Genomic DNA, 16,146 nt, shown 5'->3' with positions numbered 1-16,146 from the left:
AAAAAAAAAAATCAACAAATCTCTCAAGGAAACAAAGTTAGTTGAAAACTTGCAGCACAAGGATTTAAAACAACAGAGATGATCAAATTAAATGTGAGGATAAATATCAAAAAATTCAAGAGATTACAAACCTCTTTAAATAAACATTTCAAGATAAATTAAGTTGAACCAATACTTCATAAAATAGAAAACTCTGAATTTCCAAAAGAGTATTTAGCACAGCAAGATGTTCTAGACAGAGAGAGATCGAATTATTATGAAAGTTGTAAGGGAACCAATGATAGCATTTTAGCTTGCATTTAACAAATAATGACCAGATTTGTAAAATGAAAACTGAATCCATGGTAGCAAGTCTCTGCACTGAAAGGAAGAAAACAAGCCTACTATGTGGTAAGCACTGTGCTAAGAACTTGACATATATTATCTTCTTTTATCTTTACAGCCATTGTATAGCTAAGAAAATTGAGAAAAAACAAATTGTCTAGGCTAGATTTGAAATCAGATATCCTGACTACAGGCTTAATACTCTGTCCCCTGCACTACCTTACTGCTGAAGGGAAAGAAGGAGCAACATAGTAGGGCTACACATAGACAAATTCAGAATAATCCAAAAGAGAAATAAAATGCAATTACATGAATACTTCATTTTATTGTGCTTCACTTTATTTCTCTTTGAAGTTATTACATTTTTTTTTACAAATTGTAGGTTTGTGGTATCCCTGCATTGAGCAAATTTATTGGCACTATTTCTCCAACAGCATGTGCTCACTTAGTGTCCCTGTGTCATATTCTGTAATTCGTGCAATATTTCCACCTTTTTCATTTTTATAATTTTATCTATGGTCAATAATGTTTCATATTTCTATCGTAATTGTTTTGTGGAATCATGAACTGGGCCCATAAAAGACAATAAACAATAAAAAATTCTGTGTGTTTTCTGACTTCCCCCCCACCAGTTCCTCTCCTCTGCATTGCCTATTCCCTGAGACACAACAATATTGAAATTAGGGCAATTAATAACCTTCCAATGGTCTCTATGTGCTCAAGTGAAAGGAAGAATCCCATGATGAAGCAAATTCCATTATTGTCTTATTTTAAGAAATTGCCATAGCCATGCCAGCCATTACCAGCACCATGCTGATCAGTCAGCAGTCCTCAACATTGAAGCAAGACCCTTCACAATCAAGGAGACTAAGGCTTTTTAAAAGCTCAGATGACAATTTTAGCATTAAAGTGTTTTTAAATAAAATATAAAGATTATTTTTAAACTTTGCTACATCATACTTAAAAGACCACAGTAGAATATAAACACAACTTTTTTATGTTCTGGAAAACCAAAAAATCCATGTGACTATTGAGATATTCACTTTTATTGTGGTGATCCACAAAATCTCCAAGGTATGTCTGTATTTCAAATATATACATATATAAGCAAAATCATTAATTTTGAAGAAAAGGTGATGAGAGACAATTGAAGTATCATAAGCTTGCCAAGAGAATATGTTAAGCCAAAAAAAGTAATACTGAAATGCAAGAATTAATATAAAAATACTGCTTTGAATTTTTGGATACAAAAATGTCATCCTATTCTGTGTTGTTCAGAATATTTCCCCCTCTATCAACCCTATTCTCTAACTATTCTCCAATCATTCTCTATCTATTGGATGTTTCCTTACTGTCTACAAACATGTCAGTCTCCCCAACCCTCAAAAACTCCCCTCATTTGATCTCTTTCTACTATATTTCCTCTTACCAGGAAGTTTTGTTTCAATTGGTGACTCCAATTCATTCCAGTTCTTTTTCTTCTCTTAACTTTTTTCAATCAAGCTTCCAACCTCAACATTCAAAATGTGTATAGCATCCAAATTCTGAGAGAAGTTAAACTAGTTGCAAGAAGAAATAGATGGCAAAATTGTTAATATGGGATGTCAACCTTCCTCTATCAATCTCATTATTCAATAAAACTTTTTCACTCCAAAGTCACTAAAGACCCTCTAAATGAAAAATCAAATGCACTTGTCTTAGTCTTCACCCCTTTTGGCCTGCCTACACACTGTGACATAGCCAACCATCTCTTTGTTGTTGTTGTGTTTTTGTTTGTTTGTCTATCTTTTACTCATTAACGCTGAAAATTGTGTGTTGTTGTGTGTGTATATATATGTGTGTGTGTATGTGTGTGTATGTATGTGCGCATTACGTGTTTTTACACACATTCATTCATATATACCTACAATGCCCACATACTTATGTATACATGCTATCTACATGATCCCATATAGTGTTGTGACCCACAATTTAAGAAGTTTTATAAAATTGAATAACAAAAATAAATACAATGAATTATCTACAAACCATAACACTGGAAATGGAAAGACCAACTATTAAAAAAAAAAAAACCTGAACATTATTAAATTAGAAAAAAAGTATCATGGCTGGAAGAGTTATATTTATTTTCTTTTTTATCCTTAAAAATATTATTAGTTTTATGGGATAGCTCCATTGGAAAGAAAAAGAAAAGGAAATTGGGGAAAATTATGATCATAAAAAAAATCAAAAACAGATACTAATAAGAACTTATTTTAAACAAATAAAAAGAAAGAAAATTCAATAAAAGAAAATAATTTGAAGCATCCCTACAAAGAAAGAAATTATTAGATTATTTGACTTGCAATTGCTGCAGAGAAGAGAAATATAAGAAAAAGCAACTAAATTATCCAAAAAAAAATTTGTAAAATAAATCCATTAACCTATCTCTAGAGAATCTTTTTAGAAATAAAAAGATGATTATACCAATTGGATTAAACAATGTCTACTAACATCACATCAGCAGAGAGAAGATTAAAACATTTAATTCTAAAATTACATAAGAAGATACAAATTAAAATCCAATTAAAAGGAGAATTGATACCTCTATGCGTAGGCTACAATAAGGCAATTGGTAGGGGGCAAAGGCAATAACATAGAAATTGGTTAAAAAGAGAATTCAAACTCCATACTTCAACAGCTTTAATTGCAAAAGGAAACAAGACAAAGAAAGAATATAATAAGTATACAAATCATGAATCAAATAATAAAGTCTTTGAATAGACAAAAAGGGAAATTAATTATAGAAGAGAACACCATGAAGAAATCCTTAGGGAAACACACATACACACACACATACACACACACACACACACACACACACACACACACACAAGAAAATAATGTGTAGGAAAATATTTGAAAAACCTAACCAAATATGTATAGAAAGATTTGAGACAAGAAAATGAAGGGGGCAGGTGAAAATAAATGACTATATACCTACTCAATAGAAAACATTTTATAAATCAATAAATTAATAAAATTCCAAAACTAAGAAAATTTTTCACATATATGGTGAGATAGTACTATTGAGGGTGAGAGAAAAAGAGACAATGGAAAAAGATTTGCCTTAAAAATGAATAGGCATTGTCATCAAGGGCAGGGAGTACAGGGAGGGGGGGATAATTTGGAAAAATGAATACAAGGGATAATATTATAAAAAAAATTACTCATGCATATATACTGTGGAAAAAAATTCTAAATAAAAAAAAAATGAATAGGCAAAGTAAGGCAAGGAAAGGAATCATAGTAAAGAAAGTGACTTAGAGACATAAAGTTACTTATATGTGAAATATTAATGCTTTTTAATGATGATAATTATTTTCAGATCATCAGTATTATTTCAAGAATCCAGGATTCTGAATGTGAATACTTTTCATTAAGGAAGACATTTTTTCTTGGGACCTTTGTAGATTGTCTTTATGGAATACTAAGGGGGAAAAAACACAATAAAAAAAACAGACATAAAAATAAACAATAACACATCAATAGCAACAACAATCAATCCCCTCAAAACAAACAAACAAAAAATTCCAAGGAACAACCCATTGTCATACTATACAATACTCATTTGTCATGAGTTTGCAATAAATTAATGTGTTAATTCATTCAAATAAGTTGATTCATTATCTTATTAAAATAACATATTTGCCATGTTTCAATAGCTTCATAGAAATAATGCTTCATCAAACAAGCACATACAAATACATATATGCACATTCTAATGATGGAAATCCTAATCATTCCAATGGTGGAAATGAAATGTACCTTTAAAAGTGAGGGGCTATCTCTAAAAATACATGAAAACAATATGCAAATACTCATCTATTAATTGGAATGGCTGACATGGAATATAAACCTATTTTCTCTATGATAAAATCCAAACTCTTTTTTTTTGGGACACTTAGAACCCTTTACCATTTGATTCTCACTATTATTACTGACTAAGTTTGTAGTGTTTTATGCAACCCTCCATCCCAGATCATCTGACTTACATGTTATCCATATACAACATTTCATATCCCACTTAATGTCTTTTAGACAGACTGCATCTTTCCTGAAATCCTCCTTCCTCTTATCTTTATCAAATCCTGATTTGTTTTAAAGCTCAAATGAGGTCACATTTCCTATATTATAATTCTTGATTTTACTTCCCCTCCCTCCCACACCTAACTTCATGATTCAAATTTATTTTGTGAATATTTTGTACTTAAGTATCTGTGTATTTGCTATATGCTTCAGTACAATGTGAGGTCAATGAAAGAAAAAAAGAACTATTTTGGATGTTTGTATTACTTCTAACTGGCACAGCAGTTTGACTTTAAAAGATATTTAACAAAGTTCCTCTAGTTGAATTAAGTATAATTGAATAAACCTCCTAATTTTTGTCTTCATGTAAGAGCATATATAAAGTTTAGATAATAGAGTTGTTAGTGTTAGACTAACAATCAGGAAAAACTGGGTTAAAATCCTGCCTCAAACATGTATTTAACTTTGTGATTTGTATGGAAAGTTACTTTACAGATCTCCATCTCAATTTCTTCTTCTGTATATGGGAGATCATAATAACATCTTCACCGTTGTGAGGAGCACATGATCTAACATATGTAAAACTCTTTGCAAATCTTCAATGTTTATAGAAAGTCATTATTTTCATTTTAGTGGGTCTCTATTATCTGTAAAATTGCAAGGATTTTGCCTTTTCTTTCATCTCTATTTGGTCATCATTTTTCCACTCCTCTCTGAATATATGTGATGCATACAGAGGAGCTATCTTTCTGTTGCATAATGTTTTATGCACTTGAAACTTTAGTCTGTTCTTCAAGCTTTAAGCTTTAAAGCAGTTTGAGAATTCTTTTGAAATATTTGTAAATTGTGCTGAGATTCTTCAGTGAAAGGAACCAGGCAAGTATAAGTTATTTTGAGCATTTGCTAGTGATTGTGTTTAATAATTTTTCAGTGTATACCAATTTTCCCCTTCCTTTGACTTATAAGCTCCCTGTATTCCAGAATACTTCCTACCACTTGTGTTTTGTAGACTTGTCTTCATTAACATTTGTTATTGTTAATGGTGTTCTCTAGGAAGAAGTGATTCATCATATCTTCAAAGACAACTTTTTATATATCCATCCATTTATCATCCTCATTGCTCAGTATGAGGGCATTCAGTTTCCAACAGATAGTTTTTATACTAATGTTCCTAATTTAACAAGTGTCCAAAACATCATAATGTAATAACTTCATAAAACTTATAAATCCAAATAAATTGTTCCAGGTTCTCTCCTATTACATATTTATCAAAAAAGAAACATATATGAATTAATCACATGAATATTCTAGCATAAGGAATTAAGTAATCTTCACCACTAATATATATATGTGTGTGTGTGTGTGTGTGTGTGTGTGTGTGTGTGTGTGTGTGTGTATAGCGATAGATAGATAGATAGATAGATAGATAGATAGATAGATATTATAGATATAGTTTGCCTAGCACATGTCTTTTTGAGAGTCCCATTTGAGAAACAAAACATTATGCTATTAGGCAGCCAGATCCTACTTAATCTTACTTTTGCATTAGGAATGAGAGATTGAGTATTCAACTTCATTGTAAAGACAAAGAAATTGAGATCCTTAGTGTATAAAGAAATCTGTTTCTACCTCAGTCCCTTATAACTATAGCAAAGGTTACTTAAATTTTCATTTATTTTCCTTCCACACTTTATGTAGATTTTTAGATCTAAGAATATAAATTATGGCTTACATCATCTACACTGTGTCTAAGCATAAGGAACATTAAGGGCGATAAACTAATAGGAAATTGATTTTCCCCCTTTTAAATGTAAAAAGTTAGTTATTATTGAGATTTCTTCAACATTTCTCTGAGTGCTACTTGAAAGTGAGATATAGTGAAAATATTTCTATTATTTTAGCATTTGATTTGTGAAGTTTTAAATATTTTTTTCTTCTAGTTTCTAAATCACTTCAGTTTTTATGTGGAGTCATCTAAAGTTTCTACAAGTAAAGTAATAATTTTAAATATATAATGCACCAATTAATTTTAGGGTATTTAGTGCTGAGGGAAGCATTCTGGCTTCTAAAAAGAACCAATTATAGTTCCCCTTTCTATTTTAACCTCGATCCTCTTCTCTAAGAGAAGATATGAAAAGAAATGTTAAAAGTTATGTAAATGTTGTATTTCAATTGATCTTGTTTAATTTAATCTTGAGTGAAACAAATTCAAATTGTGATCCCAATAATTGAAAAGAATTTGATTTGAAAGCAAACAAGCAAAGTTATAAAAGGACTCAGTTCTCCAAAAACGAAAATCATTAAAATAAAGATCTAGTGTCAAAACAAACAAATAAACAAAGACAAAACATATTTTGAGAAAAGTATTTCCCCCCTGGATTCTCTTATGTCTCATTTTATCTTACAAATGTATCAAACATGAACATAACTTTATAAACAAAACTTCAAACAGTTATATAGGATAGTTGCTTCTTAGTCTCTTCATTAAAAAAGTAATATTCTCATTTTTATGATCTGTAAATCAACAAAATGATTTTAGTTCTGTAAAGTTTTCTAAAACAGTTTTACTGTAGATATTTCATTCCCCCAAAAATTTCTATACCTTCCTCCCCCTTTCCCCAAATGAATTTGTTGCTGTTTTTTTAATTGTATTCAACTCTTTATTGGATACAATTGAAAAATTGAGGTTTTCTTGGTAAACTTATTGGAGTGATTTGCCATTTTCTTCTCCAGCTCATTTTACTGAAGAGGAAAATGAAATGAAAAGGATAAAATGACTTGACCAAAATCACATACTAATCAGTGCCTGGAGAAAGATTTGAATTTAGGAAAAGCAATCTCTTTGAAGTAAGTCTGGCACTTTATCTACAGTATCACCAGAAGTCCATTTTTCTTCCCACTAATTAACATTTCCCTCATGTCAAGCTCTTTATTCTTGCTTTTTCAAAACATTTTTATACTGTCTAGGTTAGCTAACATCCTCCCAACCAACTAGTCTTAAAATACCGATGTAACTTTGCTTCTTCAATAACACTCATTTCACATATTCAATCCATTGTTAACTTGTGTTTTCACTCTCATCACATTCATTCAGGAACCACCCTATTGCCAACTCTCATTACCTTACATCTGAATAATTGTAATAGCCAAATGGTTGGTAAAGCACCTGCTACTTATAAACTGCAGTGGTTCCTTATAACTCCCAGGATTCAATAAATAATTTTTTCTTTTGAATCTCTTCTTAACTTGGCACTTTCCTACTTTCTCAACCTACTTACCCTTTCTTCAACTTTACATCATTCCATAATATAATAACACTAGACTTTTGCCTTCTTTATGTAGGCAGGCTTATTCAAGGTAGCAATTCAAAGTAGCAGCAGTGTACAGTACTATATTACATATGAATGTATCTACAAAGGGAAAAAGGGAGCTTTTTTCCATTAGGTTTCCTAAGAGTTTCATGCAAAATGGTGCTCTGAAACTGTGATCAGAAAATTGGGTTCACTGTGAATTAGAATGCAAGGGAGTTCATATAGTTGGCATAAGAAGATATACTTCAGGCTTTGGGGAATTGGTTGCACCTTAGTGCTTTAGTGATATCAAGGTTTCTTAGCTTAAGGTTTTAATTTCTTTACACAGCAAATGAACCTATTAATTTTCAGATTAACTCAGAACCCAAGGCTAAATATTTGGGCATAAAATATAAAATGAACATATCGAATTAAACCTAACAAAAGTTGGTTCCAGCTACTTTAGGCAAAGATTATCATTTTTTTACAGCTCCCCAGCTGAACTCCTGGTTGAGGGTGAATGAATCTGGAATAGATGCTAAAGCTACAAAAACATAGGATAAAACAACAAAAATTTCATTTAGTTCATTCAACAGAATCTTTTTTAAATGCCTCTATTCTGTTCCATCCTGTCCCCTTTACTCAGCCTTATTCCTATCGGAATAATCAAAATTTTTGGTCTGATATAATTTGATCTGATGAAAAAAATTTATTTCTTTTTTGCACCTTAGTAAGTGTCAAACTTTTATTTGTTATTCAAGATTTTTAAAATTAGGTAGTATCTACTGTTTTTTAGCTTTCTAATTGAGATTTCTTAAATTACTACCTTTCACAAACTTTACAACCCAAGCAATCTACATTGTTCTCTATTTTCTGGTAAAAAGGTCAGACTTTTAAATGCAATTTTTCTGGTGATATTGGAAGATTGTAAGGAAGAGTATACCACGATATCTGAATAATTGTTATTATGGTTATCTGATTTCTGATCTGATCATTTTATGAACTGCCCTGATCAAAGTTCCCTGTCAGTGATCACTTTTTGTTTATTTTTCTTAAAAAAAATAGTAAAAATTTATTACTCTTCAATTGCAATTCTCTTAATCTGAACCAAAGATATCTTAGTTGATAATTTCAATGGCCTTTCTCATTCTTCTCAACCTGACAGTTAATCACCCTCTCCTTCATACTCTCTTTCTCTCTAGGTTTTCAGGATTCCATTCTCTCCTGGGTGTCCTTCTATCTATCTGACCACTTCTGAATCTTTCCCTAGTTCCAGAGCATATCACCTAATTATAGATTCCCATAAGGGTCCTATCTTGTGATTTCTTCTCCAAATCCTCTATACTATATTACTTATTTTTTCCATCTGTTGCCATAGATTTAATTCTAAAACTACCTATCCTTCTGTAGCCTCTGCTGACGTCCAATGCCCCATCTCCAACTGTCTTCCTGACATCTCAAATTTTATTCTCAGTAGACATCTTGAACTTGACATGTTCAAAGACAAAATCCTCATCTTTCCTCCTAAGTCCTCCTCCCTGAGCATTCCCTGTTATTATTCAGGGATTCACCAATTCTCCCTAGACATCAAGATTCCAATCCAGATTCATCCTCAACTCTTCACTATCTTTCGCCTACTATATCTAATATGTTGCCAAGTTCTGTTAATTTGATATTTTGTGATCTCTCTCAATTATGCATCCTTCTTTCCTGTAACACTAGTGCTACGTGGTTGCAAGCCCTTGTCACTTTATATCTGGACTATTGCAATTGCTGGTCTACCTACCTTGTTTTCATTCCACTCTATCTTCTTAGCTACCAGTGGTTTTGCTAAAACTCAAGATGCAACTATATTACCCCCAATACTCAATAAACTCCAGTGGCTTACCATTTATTCCAGGATCAAATATAAAATACCTCGAGTGGTGTTCAAAGCCATTATTAACTTAGTTTTCTTCTACTTTTCCCATTGTTTACAGCTCACATTCAACTACATATTCTTCAATTTAGTGACACTGAATTCCTGACTATTCAAAAAATAAAACATCCATCCATCAACTTAGGTCATTTTTTGTGACTGTATCCCATATCTGGAAGTCTTGATCTCCCTCTCTATTTTCTCTATTGACTTCTCTGATTTCCTTTAAGTTCCAACCAAAATCCCTCCTTCTACAGTAAATCTATTCAAAGACATCAAAATATTAGTGACTTCCATTTCTTGTTGATTTTGTATTTATTCTTTTTACAGCTTGTTTTCAGCTATGTAATTGCTAGTTCCCCCCCACCCCCTCGAGTTGTAAGCTCCTTAAAGGAAGGGACTTATTTGACCTCTTTTCTGAATTCTCACATTTAACATCATGTCTAACACAAGAAATAATAAATGTTTATTGGCTGACTATTTTAGGGTTCAATGGTGAATGAAAATAAAATAATGGTAACATATTACTATTAAGAACGTAAATGGGAAACAACAACATAAGCTAGGTCCCAATCAGTGCAGACAACAAAGAGGTGACATGTCTTTGAATGCAAGTTAGAAGTTAAGATCATATAAAACATGGTAATTGGTTCAAGCCCCATGGAAATGAGCTGTATATTAGAATAATGCCCCACATATTATATTAATGTTTATAAAAATATTTGTGACTGTCAGTAATGGAGTGATGGAGTTAGTGTGGGCTGATCATATACATAGAACAATGGATCATTAATGTGTAGAGTATAAAGGCAATTGTACTGATTCAGTTTGAAGTATTCCCCCAAAAATATCTAAATCCACAGATAGAATGTGTCTCCTTGTCGCAGTTTTATGAGAAGCCAAAAATGAATATAAGAAGAGGAAGTTTGATCTTCAAGTTGTGTTTAAACAAGGCTCAAAGTCCAATTATAGATTTCATGTTTTTCATTAATAAGGAATTTGTTCTTATTTTTGATGATTTTGATCCTTTTGTAATCATTTATGGATACTGAAACTTTGTTAATATATAAAATGAAGTAAAATGAACTTTTTCTCAACATATTTTCTATGATGATGCTTGACAAAAAGAGCTAATTAATAATAATTGAAACAATATATCTATAACATCTCTTTACCTTATTTCTTTAACATTGTGAGATAATTCACGTAAATATCACTCCCAGTTTATTTCTAAGGAAAATAATATTCATAGAGGTTAAATAAATTTCTGATCTTAAATCAGAGCTGAAATCCAAAAATCCTCTCAATTTAAATACAGTACTCACTTTACTCTACTATATACATGGTTCTTTTTTCCTGTATAACTGTTATATAAAACTAAAAAATAATGTTATAGAAGACATTTTTGTTGTTGTTGTAGTAATTTCCTTTTGTTGTTGTTTTGTGAGAGGGTTTTTTTTTTTATTTTATAATTACTGTTTTTAAAGGAAAAAAGAATATTTCTTATTACATCTCATATATTTCAGCCATGGTACTCCAGATGATTTTTTTCAATTCTTTTTTTTTTTTATTAAAGCTTTTTTAATTTTCAAAACATATGAATGGATAATTTTCAACATTCATCCTTGCAAAATATTGTGTTCCAATGTTTTTCTTCCTTCCTCCAATCCCCTCCCCTAGATGACAAATAATCCAATATATTTTAAACACATGCAGTTTTTCTATACATATTTTCATAATAAATGTGTTACAAAAGAAATATCAGATAAAAAAGAAAAAAATGAGAAAGAAAAAATGAAAGCAAACAACAAAAAAGTGAAAATACTAAGTTGTGATACATACTCAGTTTCCACAGTCTCTAAGTGCAGATGGCTCTCTTCATCATAAGATCATTGGAAGTGTCCTGAATCATCTCATTGTTGAGAAGAGCCATGTCCATCAGAATTGATTGTTACATAATTTTCTTGTTGCTATGTACAATGATCTCCTGGTTCTGCTCACTTCACTTAGCATCAGTTCATGTAAGTCACCTCAGATCTCTCTGAAATCATCTTGCAGATTATTTCTTACAGAATGATAATATTCCATAACGTTGATATACCATAACCTATTCAGCCATTTTCCAACTGATGGGCATCCATTCAGTTTCCAGTTTCTTGCCACTACAAAAAGGACTGCCCCAAACATTTTTGCACATGTGGGTCCCTTAACCTCCTTTATGATCTTTATGGGATACATAGCAGAAACACTGCTGGATTAAAGGGTATGCTGTTTGATAGCCCTTTGTGCATAGTTCCAAATTGCTCTCCAGAATGATTGAATTAGTTCACAATTCCACCAACAATGTATTAGTATTCCAGTTTTCCCACATTCCCTCCAATATTCATCATTAGCCAATTTGAGAGGTGTGTGGTTGTATCTCAAAATTGTATTAATTTCCATTTCTCTGATTATTAGTAATTTATAGTCTTTTTCATATGACTAGAAATAGCTTTAGTTTCTTCATCTGAAAATTCTGTTTATATTCTTTCAGTAATTATCAATTGGAGAATGATTTGAATTCTTAAAAAATTGAGTCAGTTCTCTCTATATATTTTAGAAATAAAACCTTTTTCAGAATCCTCAAATGTAAATTTTTTTCTCAGTTTATTGATTCTCTTCTAATATTTTCTGCATTACTTTTGTTTGTACAAAGATTTTTTATCTTAATATAATCAAAATTGTCTTTTTTGTATTCAATAATGCACTCTATTTCTTCTTTGGCCACATATTCCTTCCTTTTCTACAGATCTGAGAAGCAAACTATCCTTTTTTTCTTCTAATTTGCTTGTAATAGCACTGTTTGTGTCTAATTCATGAATCCATTTTGATCTTATCTTTGTATATGGTTTAGGTATGGGTTCCTAGTTCCTGCCATACTAATTTGCAATTTTCCCAGCAGTTTTTTTTCAAATAGTGAGTTCTTATCTCAAAAGCTGGGGTCTTTGGGTTGGTCAAATACTAAATTCCTATAGTAATTGACTAATTTGTCCTGTGAATCTAAGCTATTCCACTGATTGACTACTCTATTTCTTAGCCAGTAGCAAATGGTTTTGATGATCTCTAGTTTATAATATAGTGTTAGGCCTGATATAAATAGGCCATCTTCATTTGCATTTTTTATTTATTCCCTTAATTTTTTTTCATTCTTCCAGAAGAACTTTGTTATTACTTTTCATAGTTCTAAGTATAATTTATTGGGAGTTTGTTTGGTATGGCACTGAATAAGTAGATTTATTTAGGGAATATTGTCATTTTTGTTATATTTGTTCTTTCTACACATGAGCAATTTATATTTTTCCAAGATATTAGCTCTGACTTTATTTTTATGGAAAACGTTGAATGATTTTAATGGCAGAAATTTGTCTATGGAGAATGAAAAGTGCACATGAACCAAAACCAGCACTAAATGCATATGAAGTAAATAGAGTTGTTCTATTTTTCTTCCCCTATCCTTTCGTCCATAGAGTCAGAGAGTATTAAAGGTGGACAAGACTTTATAATGTTCATTATTCCCAAAGGTTCAATAAAACTAGGAAATGTTTTTACCTTTACATAACTTTATGTAAAAAGAGATCTTTGCATTCTTCTATGAAATTGAAAGGGAAGAGTCAAGGATATATGTAGTATCCATTGAAATTTGGCAGATCTGAGTAAAGCTCTCTTGCCTTGAAGTACTAGGAAATGAAACACAATAAAGAGTATTTGATACATTGATGATCTTAACATTATATATGTGTTATTCACTGATACTTCCCTTCTCAGTTTCCTGTTTTTTATAAATGTTTTCCTCTTTCCAAAAACACTCATAACATATGTATTCATTTGCATTAGAATATTTCTTATAATTCTTCTAATATCTGAAGACTTCTAGAACCAGAAATTCTAGAATAGAGAACTAATTTTTTTTCCTCTACTTAAATATTCTGTTTTCTTTTTAGTTTAGTTCCACAGGTCCTAGATAATGGGATAATGGGATATTAGATGATGGGTATTTGTGGTCATTTTTTGCATAAGTCCTTATTGGTAATAATAACACTATAATCTCCTGATATCCACCTATTGATGGATATATATCCATTACCCTGTGGAGACAATTTTAACTTTCATGTTTTTGAAATTGTTGTCATTTATTACTTTTATCATGTTGGATCAACAGAAAATTTTAACAAATTTTTTTACAAATTTTAAACAAATGGATTTTGAACAAATGGATTTTGAAGTACAAAGTGGTTTTAGAACATTGAAATCAGAGTATAATAACCTAAATGAATTTTTATATTTTTTTCTATTTCATTTCAATTTTGATCTCAGTTTATTATTTATTTTAGTGCATGTCAAAGATACAATTGAATAATCATATAGAAAAAGACAGACTAATTCAATGGGCTGCTCATCTATCTTTTTGTCAAATAATCAACTATAGATATTTTTCATCAACTTTGTTTTTTTAATGCTGGTGATCAATCTCTTTTTGATTGTTGTGGATTTCATGGAACATTGTTATTAATAAGTGTCATGTCAATTAAAATATAGTCATATATTTTAGGGATAGTGAATAGACTGTCGTACTTATTATCAGAAAGACCTGAATTTCAGTTCTACCTAAGACAATCATTAAGCAATCATTTAATTTTTATTGACTTTTGTCTTATCTCTAAAGTGGGTATATTAATAGCAAGTATTGCCCAAAGTTATTAAGCATATCAAATGAGATAATACATACAAAAAGCTTTATTAAGTTTAAAGTATTATATAAATGTTAGCTATTATTATTATTATCCAGAACATTTTCTTGACCCAGGCCTACAATTTATAACAACTTAATATTTCCTACTTTTATACATTATTCGTCATTAATACTCATTTTCTCTCATATCATCAGTGTGGAAAGTATAACAGGAGATATTAAAATCATATCATAAATATATATATACATATATATATTCAAAACACATTTAAATACAATATTTACATATTTATTTCTCAGGGAATTATCAACATAACGTTTAAGAAATTGCCTAAAGTCTATTAGAAGGGAGGGCAAGATATATTACCAACTTTCTTCCAGAAAGGCACAACACAGTGGATTCAAATAATATTACTAAATAAAAATATAACCACCCAAGTGTTCAGAAAATCTTGATCAAGATTAGTGTAAATTGCTAGTTTGCGTTTGTAAACAGCATCTTTTATGTATTTGTTTGTGAAGTAGACGGAAAAGGAAGTCACTAGCAAGGCCAAAAATAGCTGTTTTTAAAGTAACCAATTTTCATTCATCCCCTAAATCTCACTACTCTATGTCACTAACACCTCCTTTTTCCTCTTCTCACTTTTTCAAATATTAATTTACTCTATCTCAGCCCATTCATATATTATTCTCCTATTCTGCCTTTCCCCCATTATTCAGTGCTACTCTCAAAATCTTATTCACATCAGGGTACGAATAAATGATAATAGCTTCAAGTATTTCTATTTCCACTGAAACATTTATTCATGATGTAAAAATAGGCAAATGAAGACTGGAACTTCAAGAATTACTCAAGATGTTGAAGAAACTGCTCTTATATATAAGGGGCTCCTTGACATCATTGAAATCATACTATGTAGGTGTTCCCTTTTGCCTAGTTGTAAGACAAGTTTTAGTCATAGACAGCAATGGACAGAGCTGCCATTTCTGAAAATAACTAATATCTGAAATTCTATCCTAAAAAGCTTCCTGACCAATTATGGTGTACAATAGTACAGACAACTTATAGAATTTACCCTTCAGTATGATATCTGGACTAGACAACAAAAACAATGACCTGCATCCAGAATTAAATAGGAGGAGCATTTCAGATTGCATTGCTTTTAGGAAATTATAACTTCTTTAATGACCACAAAAAAAAAAAAATCTAAAAAAAAAAAAAAAAATATATATATTTTTGTGATACTACCATTTTATTTGAGTTTTCATGTGGTTTTTGAGATGTACAACATAACAGTCTCTGAAGAAATAAAAATAAATATGCTACAGAGCACATAGAAATGAGTATGGATGATTTAGTCTGGGACATGAAATCAATGAGAAATTTGGAGGAAAAAAGCAGAAGTACAGAAAGTCATCCAGTAAATGTCTCATACAAAAAGAAAATGTGCTCGTCATATGACTATGGTGAGTTGGATATCCTGAGTATTCCACTGATATCCCCAAGATACCAAGACAAAGTAAGACCTTTCGCATTGTGGTGCACCTTTTAAGCTAACTTCTTGGAGGATAGAAACAGGAATCCAAAAAATGGACAGGCACAAATAGACTACAGCTTGCACAACTAGAAAGAACATTCTAATATTTGAGAACACAAATTCACTTGAGTATTGGGTATTATTGTTGATGTATGATGTTGATTCTATAAAGTTTGGGATAGCTAAATGGTGCAGTGAATAGAGCACCAGCCCTAAGTCAGGAGGACCTGGCTCAACTCTGGCCTCAGACACTTAATACTTCCTAGCTGTGTGACCCTG

General features: G+C 31.0%; 1 long non-coding RNA gene across 1 annotated transcript in view; it reads right to left on the bottom strand.

The window, feature by feature from the left end:
* The window catches only part of LOC141564874 (uncharacterized), a 43,753-nt gene extending 32,265 nt beyond the window's left edge, over nt 1-11,488 (bottom strand). Inside the window, exons 1-2 of the long non-coding RNA XR_012488771.1 lie at nt 11,443-11,488; nt 1,754-1,883 (exon numbers count right to left, since the gene is read on the bottom strand). This is a non-coding gene — a long non-coding RNA (uncharacterized LOC141564874). The remainder of the gene's footprint in view (nt 1-1,753; nt 1,884-11,442) is intronic.
* Between the last annotated feature and the right edge of the window lie 4,658 nt (nt 11,489-16,146).

Source organism: Sminthopsis crassicaudata, chromosome 3 (genome assembly GCF_048593235.1).
Source record: "Sminthopsis crassicaudata isolate SCR6 chromosome 3, ASM4859323v1, whole genome shotgun sequence".
Classification (NCBI taxonomy): Eukaryota; Metazoa; Chordata; class Mammalia; order Dasyuromorphia; family Dasyuridae; genus Sminthopsis; species Sminthopsis crassicaudata.
The sequence above is the reverse complement of the archived record's forward strand: the minus strand, read 5'-3'. Positions and strand labels throughout refer to the sequence as shown.